General features: G+C 40.9%; 1 protein-coding gene across 2 annotated transcripts in view; it reads right to left on the bottom strand.

Moving 5' to 3' along the window:
- Positions 1 to 7,500, bottom strand: part of LOC138976013 (opioid-binding protein/cell adhesion molecule-like) — a 217,196-nt gene that overhangs the window by 206,306 nt on the left and 3,390 nt on the right. For both annotated transcript variants that reach the window (XM_070348806.1, XM_070348811.1), the window contains exon 2: positions 1 to 89. This exon is cut by the window's left edge and continues 850 nt beyond it. The gene's annotated coding sequence lies outside the window, so the exon portion shown is untranslated. The remainder of the gene's footprint in view (positions 90 to 7,500) is intronic.

Raw genomic sequence — 7,500 nt, 5'->3', positions numbered from 1 at the left:
CAGTTGCTTGCTTCCTGTTCTATAAGATAATTAAGGTGCGTACTGCAAGATATGTCGATCCCTGCTTGATGTTGTATCTCCTGTTCTCTCTGGAAAAGAAAACGAGAAAAATGGTCAAGACTTTTAATCAGCATCAATTTACGAAGGTTACTCAAAGAAAACAGTAAGACATGCCGGTAACGCTAAGGTACGTGATACCGAGTTAACTACCGAGTTAACAACCGATGTACTAGAACAGGAGGTTTACAGGGATAAATCTAAACGACAAACCGTACGGAGAACGGCAATATCAATTACAATAGAACATGGAGGGAGAAAAGAGGAAAGAAAACAAAATACTGGTATGCTGATTGCAGCGATGTGATTGCTTGATTCTACTTTCATTATATGGAGTTACTTTCGCGGTCACATCGCTGTCCGTTTTGTGACTCATCAGCTGAAAAGGCTTTTTTTTTCTCTTTTGACGGGGCAGGGAGGGGGGGGGGGGGGGGGGTACGGGTTAGCGGGGCTTTCACGACGCCGTCAGGTCAGATAGGGGTGAAAGAGTGCAAGTTTTGTTGGCTGTCTGATTCCAAGCTGCAGTCGCCTCGGTACCTGGTCAACCATTGTTTTTTTGTTTAAACAGTATTTTATTCGTAAACAGACACATGATAATATAACAACATCATTAAGAAGGAGCATAACAAGTTTAAAACTTATGATAAGTGTTCACATAAACATGCCTGAAATTTCATAGCGGAATATGATCAATGCGACGCATTTTTTGAAAAAAGAGAAGAAAAAAAAGAAAAAAAAGGAGAAAAACAACAAGGAAAACTTAGTTTGAATTATCGAACACAATCTGTGTCAATACCAAAAACGAAAACAAATACAAAACGAGAACGAAAGACACAACAAAATATCAAAAAGTAGATGGGCCCCAAGTAATATATATTTAAAAAAAACAAAAACAAAAAAACATCGAACTAAGGTGTCCCAAAGCGGTTTGATTTCTCAATATAGCTTTGGACAACAACAAAAATAGCACTATTTTCAAATATGGAAATGTTTGAATCACCTGTCAGGAGTGTGTCAATATCAACAAATTCTGGAGCTAATGTACCGATTGTTGCGGTTCTTGCATCATTAAACAGGGGACATGATAACAAATAGTGAAGAACAGTTTCAGCAAAATAACCACAAGAACATTACGGGTTGTTTACTAGGTGGCGATTAAACATATCATATTGTAAATCACTCATTCCAAGTCTTAACCTGCAATGCAAAACTTCAGTTTTGCGATTTGGGGAATAGTAACCATTGTTATGCAGAGTGCAGTAGCGGTGCTCTGTGGTCGACTGAACTTGTACATGTACACTCGGGCCTTCTGACCACCCCTTTACCATGCAATTAATGCGTGACTCATTTGCATGTTTAGTTGAAGGGGAAATGTTTTGTTGTGTAGTTGTTGTTGTGTTTTTATTTATTTTTTTATTTTTATTTTTTATTTTTTACTGTTCACTATCTTACGTCTGGAATCAATTTCGGTTCAGCAATTAAACCACAGGAAGCACTTTTGTCTGAGTATAATGTGTGTGCTTTAAAAACCAGTTTTGTCGGTGGACTTGAACAAGTTGACGAAAGACCGAGATGGAAGTAGGAGAGATGGGAGGGGAGTGATAAAGGACAGAGGAAGAAATGAATCCAGACGATTTTGTTTGGAGCTTGCTCTTTGCATGAAAGGGAAACACAGTTAGCTCGGGTTTGATTTTGACACCGGCAGAAAAGATTACCACATTAAATGCCGAACACATGGACAAGTAAGTATGAACAATCCTAATCCGGGGTCAAGCAGTAAAGTGGTACACAGCCAAGTGTCCTGTCCAAACAGCTACCATAGTGTTAACGGCTGATAACCTTCACGCCACACTCTTTCTTCCGCCACTGACAATGGCGTCCTTTCCTGTACTCGTCCCGAGAGAATGGGCAACGCTGACGGTGGGATGGTAATATCGCTCCGGTGGCTAACTCCTATTGTCACCCAACGCGATGACCACTTTAATGGTCATCCCTGGGACGATCCCGCTCCACGACGAATTGGTCGCTGCCCAGATTTACGACGGTATTGATCGGAAATTAGAAGTTAGCCGGCTTGAAAGTTTTATTGTGCGTTGGCTCATTTAGTTCTGCGGTTCTCGATATGAAAAACCAAAACCACGATGCGTGCTAACGGCACAGACCAGGCCATGTAGTGACAGGGGCTGCTTGTAAAGGTACATTAGTCTAGACTTAAACGCCAGTACGTTCAAATCTCAGTTCTCGAGCGTGTGCGTACACACACACACACACACTTTTTTTAAGCCTCGCTAACCCGTACCCCCCCCCCCCCCCCGCCCCGTCAAAAGAGAAAAAGAGAAGAAACGAACACAAACACACAAACAAACAAACACATCGACCGAATCCTATACACACCCCTATACCGGGGGTGTAAAAAGTGTGTGTGTCAGTGTGTGTCTGTGTTTTGCAACGAAGTTTCTCCCCAATCCGTTGTGAATAATGGCAATTTTATTGCTGCAGAGAAGTGTTGTGTCAGTGTTCGTGTGAACTCTCACCTGACCTGGCGCTGCCTTATCAGTGAGGCCGTATTTAAACCTTTGTCAATCGACAACACCACGTCGCATGTACTCCTCCCAACCAGCGATTTTACGATCAGTGGAAAGCAATCAAAGGCCAAATGCGTAAACTTAGGGACTACATTCTGTTAGCGTCCAATTATCGTACTTCGCCAGTAATCAAAAGACAGAATGTTATGTATTCTTTGATGATCAATGAAAACCAGCTCAAGAAGAGTCAATGGCAATATCGTCTATATCGGGAGAACATCTGGTCCCACTGATAGAAAGCGACTCTGAGAGTGCACAAAAAGCATACTAAAGATCTTACTGTCAACAACTCAGATACATAAAGAACATCTCTCTCTCTCTCTCTCTCTCTCTCTCTCTCTCTCTCTCTCTCTCTCTCTCTCTCTCTCTCTCTCTCTCTCTCTCTCTCTCTCTCTCTCTCTCTCTCTCTCTCTCTCATGATGATGATGATGATGATGATGACGATGAAATTGTTGTTGTGCGTGTGCGTGTGTGTGTGTGTGTGAGTGTGTATGTGTGTGTGCGTGCGTGTGTATGTGTGTGTGCGCATATGTGTATGTGTGTGTGTGTGTTTATGTATGTGTGTGTGTGTGTGTGTGTGTGTGTGTGTGTATGTATGTGTGTGTGTGTGAGTGTGTGTGTTGAATTGAGTGCGAACGTGATTGCAGGCATGCGGCGCGCGTGTGTGTGCGAGTCGACTTTTCTTTTCCTTTGTATTATGTTGACATACATGTACATTTCAATGTTCTATTATGCATTATGTAGTCGTATAGGTAATGTTGTAATTAGTAATACTGTATCATTGCGATTGACAATTTTCCTTTTATTGTCTTAATTTTTATGTCTTAGTTTAGCAGGGACAGATTGTAAGACTAGGCGTGAGCCTAAAATCTCCACCCTTGAGTAATAAAGTTCGTTCGTTCGTTCTCTCTCTCTCTCTCTCTCTCTCTCTCTCTCTCTCTCTCTCTCTCTCTCTCTCTCTCTCTCTCTCTCTCTCTCTCCCTCTCTTTCTTCAGGCTGTACACTACATCTCATTTTCTGTACACAACATCTCTGCTGTTCCTTTATGTGTGGCAGAGCTGGGTACAAGCAGCATGTAGACAAAAGGCACGGACACAAGAGAAAGCGCATGCAGAAGCACGAACACAGGATCGAACCCGGGAAAACCCGCCAACAGGATCAGAAGACCAGTGTGTGTGGTCAGTCTGGGCAGCTTGACCACTCAGTCCCCGCGGCTCGCTGTCGTCAGCTTCTAACCTTTATGAAGACCGGACACAGCGGACCAGTGAGTGGACCTTGATGGACGAATCAGTCGCGCAGTGTACCGACCCGGAGAACACCAAAATGTCTCAAAGCAACGCGTTCCTAACTAATTGAGAGTAAAACTGTCCTAAAATTACAACAGAAACATAAAAAAAAGACAAAACAACAACAAAAGCAACAACAAAAACACACACAAAAACAAAGCTTGAACAGAAGATTTGTTATTGTTGTTGTAAGCTGAATATTTTTCCTGACACCATGTGAATCTGTGAAATTAATTCAGCCCTAAATCAACACTCTGCACAAGGCGCAGCTAGGCTGTTGATATTGTGTGTCCAAGCGGAATTATGCTTCGCTTACTTGTAAAATGCATGTTGTCTTCCTGGGATCTCATGGTGCCGTTCTGATTCACGCCCCGTTTGGTATTGATAAAGACGCATCGAAACATCCAACTGTGTTTGGCGTAATACCTCGCTGCTAAAACCTCTCATCAATTAAACAGGCTCACTCTCTTTCTATTTGATTGTATTCGCAGAGCTATGTTGCAGATATGCTGAAATCCGCATTTTTCTCTCTATAGTACCTTGCTTATATGTATGTGTAATGTCTTCATATTAATTATTATATACTTTATGTTGCTAATCATCATCGTCATCCTCATCCTCATACTCGTCTGTCACGTGTGTATATTGTTGGTTGTATTTTAATGTTTACTTCTAAATCTTTAGTATTTCTGTTTGGGTATAAAGTGTGTGTGAGGGAGAACAGAGACAGATTAACGATCAATACATCCAAAGTTAAGTTCTAACCGTCAGCATAGGCCTTCTACAGATCGAAGAGTCACGAAGAAGACTATCGCTGTCTTTACTTCGTCATAGCTGATCTTTGTTCCTTCTTTGTTTCTGCGTAAGCCAACTCGGTGCGATGCTGCGTGAGTAACATTATATTTCTTCGACGATCAGCACTGTGTTGTTGGTCCGTTCTGTGCAAATTGCCGCTAAAGCTTGCAAAATTATTATACAATCATTCTTCTCAACACACAACGGTTTGTGCAATTATGTACTTCGCGACCAATCTGCACGTGGGTAATTAGTGTAGATTGGTGAAGGTTTAAAGGGACACAATGCACAAGCCATAGTACATGAGCATATGTTTGGAATATTTCCATATATATATATGATAGCGATCAGAAAAGCTCAAAGTACCATGCACATCATGGTATAGGTTTCCTTCTATTTCAGAGTTATCTGAAATACCTGCAATATCTAGAATTAAACTGGGGTCATCGTCTCTCTCTCTCTCTCTCTCTCTCTCTCTCTCTCTCTCTCTCTCTCTCTCTCTCTCTCTCTCTCTCTTACTCTCTCTCTCTCCCTCTCTCTCTCTTGTTCTCTCTCTCTCTCTCTCTCTCTCTCTCTCTCTCTCTCTCTCTCTCTCTCTCTCTCTCTCTCTCCCCCTCTCTCTCTCTCTCTGTTTACATGTGTATGTGCGTGTGTGTGTGTGTGTGTGTGTGTGTGTGTGTGTGTGTGTGTGTGTGTGTGTGTGTGTATGTGTGTGTATGTGTGTGTGTTTGGTGGGTTATTTGAAAGACCTTGTATACCATAACCAACCTCAGACAATCATTGACTTGAATACAGCAATCACAGGCAGTATCAGCGCATTACCCATGGAGGAATGTTGTTCATGTCATTGATGAATTGTGAACGCCATTGTGCAAGTGTGACTTTAAAACGAAGGGCGTCCTTTTTCCAGTCATTTGAGTTCAGCGAATATCTTCATAGTTGTTGTGCGTGAACTTCCGTTTGTTCACTAGCATTCCACAAAGTTTTCTGTCTGTAGGTAAAATGGTCCGACTTTTACCTTCTCTCCAAAATGTGTTCCGAATTACCTCTCCGAAATTGTCAATTGGACGAGTGCAATCCTGTCAAGGGATTATTGCCCTGAACCTACCTGTAACGGCTGTCCTCAAGGCAACAGTGATCTAGAAGAGAAGGGGATGTTTTTGTATTCTCGGACATTCAGATAACTCAAAAGGTAAAAGTCTGGAGAGTTTCAATCAATGAAGTATGTCTACCGCTCTATGTTAAGAATCGTTCTGTTATGTCGATGCTTAAACGAATTCGGAACATTTTTTGAAAGAGCAAAAAACTGAGACCTTTTGGTCTATAAACATGGACTGCTCATGCACAAGCTGAACTTATTGTACACCAAACATGAAGAAATTCGATCAACAGATGTATAAGTAATTGGCATTTTGTTTGGTCCCATTCTTTTGGTGGGTCACCCTGTATGTGTGTATACATGCATTCGTGGTGTGTGTGTGTGTGTGTGTGTGTGTGTGTGTGTGTGTGTGTCTGTGTGTGTCTGTGTGTGTCTGTGTCTGTGTGTCTGTGTGTGTCTGTGCCTGTGTGGTGTGTGTGCAGAAGAGATATTGGGTCTTTTTTCTCCCAATCAATTAAGCTTCAAAATACATCCACCTATTTGTATTGCAAAAAGTATTAAGAGTAAAATCGAACATGTTCAATTAAATCTTAAAGTCACATAAACGAACAAATAAAGAAAGAAATGCTAAAACAGGTTACTCCGAGGTTGAGTAAATAATTAACAAGGCTAACAAAGTAACCCTTCAACCCAACGTTTCTGGAATACGTTTTGTGAAAAATACTAAACATGAGTAAACTGTGTCTGACAAAAAGGAAACTTCTCTCCTGTAAATGAATAATAGAAAACGTTGCAAAGAAAACGTTACACAGCCTGTAGATGCTAAGATACAATGTGATATATATATGATATACAATATGATAAATATGTGATATGATTTGATCAATGGTACTTCATGTCGTACAGGCCTTGACTTGGTGTGCCTATTCAGGACTCAGATAAAGATAAGTCCATAGAATATTACTTTATCTTTAGAACTGTAAGGGCCGATTGTGACCAAACAAATCTTTGTTCTACTAAAATAATTAGGCGAGGGGGAGGTTACATATCCTGGAATGGCAATATGCGTGATTCACAATGTTTGGGGCAAAATTTGTTTGTTTGCTCGCTTGTTTTTTTCTTGTTTGCTTGTTTATTTGTTTATTTGTACAGGCATAGTAAAGAAGTAGCCATTCTGGAGACGGTTTGTGGCGAACTCAACTTCCAAGGGTCATTCGCTGTGCTGTGTACTAGACATACCTGCAATAAATGTGCTCGATAATACTCCATCCTTGAATAATAAAGTTCGTTCGTTCGTTCGTTCGTCCGTAACTATGCAAATTAAATGAATACATTTTAATCGGCGAACGGTTATCTTACATAACTTTTCTATGTCAAGAGCCCCGACTTCCGCTGGTCGTCATATTTCCTTCAGTGCTCGACAGGGTACACATTCGTCTAGACGGATGAAAGCTATTGGTTTCAGGAATTCAAATCTGTAATCTTTAGCGAGCGAAAACAATGACATTATCTAGTGGACAATATATATATGCCGTCTCGAATGACTAACAAACACAGAATTTTAAATTTTAATAATTGACCATGGAAACACTAATTCTAAAGCATTGCTTGTGTGTGGTTTTATCTAAGTAAATTCCACGATTATACCTTTAAAAATACGGGGCTGAAACGCATTACA

This window comes from Littorina saxatilis, linkage group LG1, assembly GCF_037325665.1.
Source record: "Littorina saxatilis isolate snail1 linkage group LG1, US_GU_Lsax_2.0, whole genome shotgun sequence".
Lineage (NCBI taxonomy): Eukaryota > Metazoa > Mollusca > Gastropoda > Littorinimorpha > Littorinidae > Littorina > Littorina saxatilis.
This window is presented reverse-complemented; position numbering and strand designations above follow the sequence as displayed.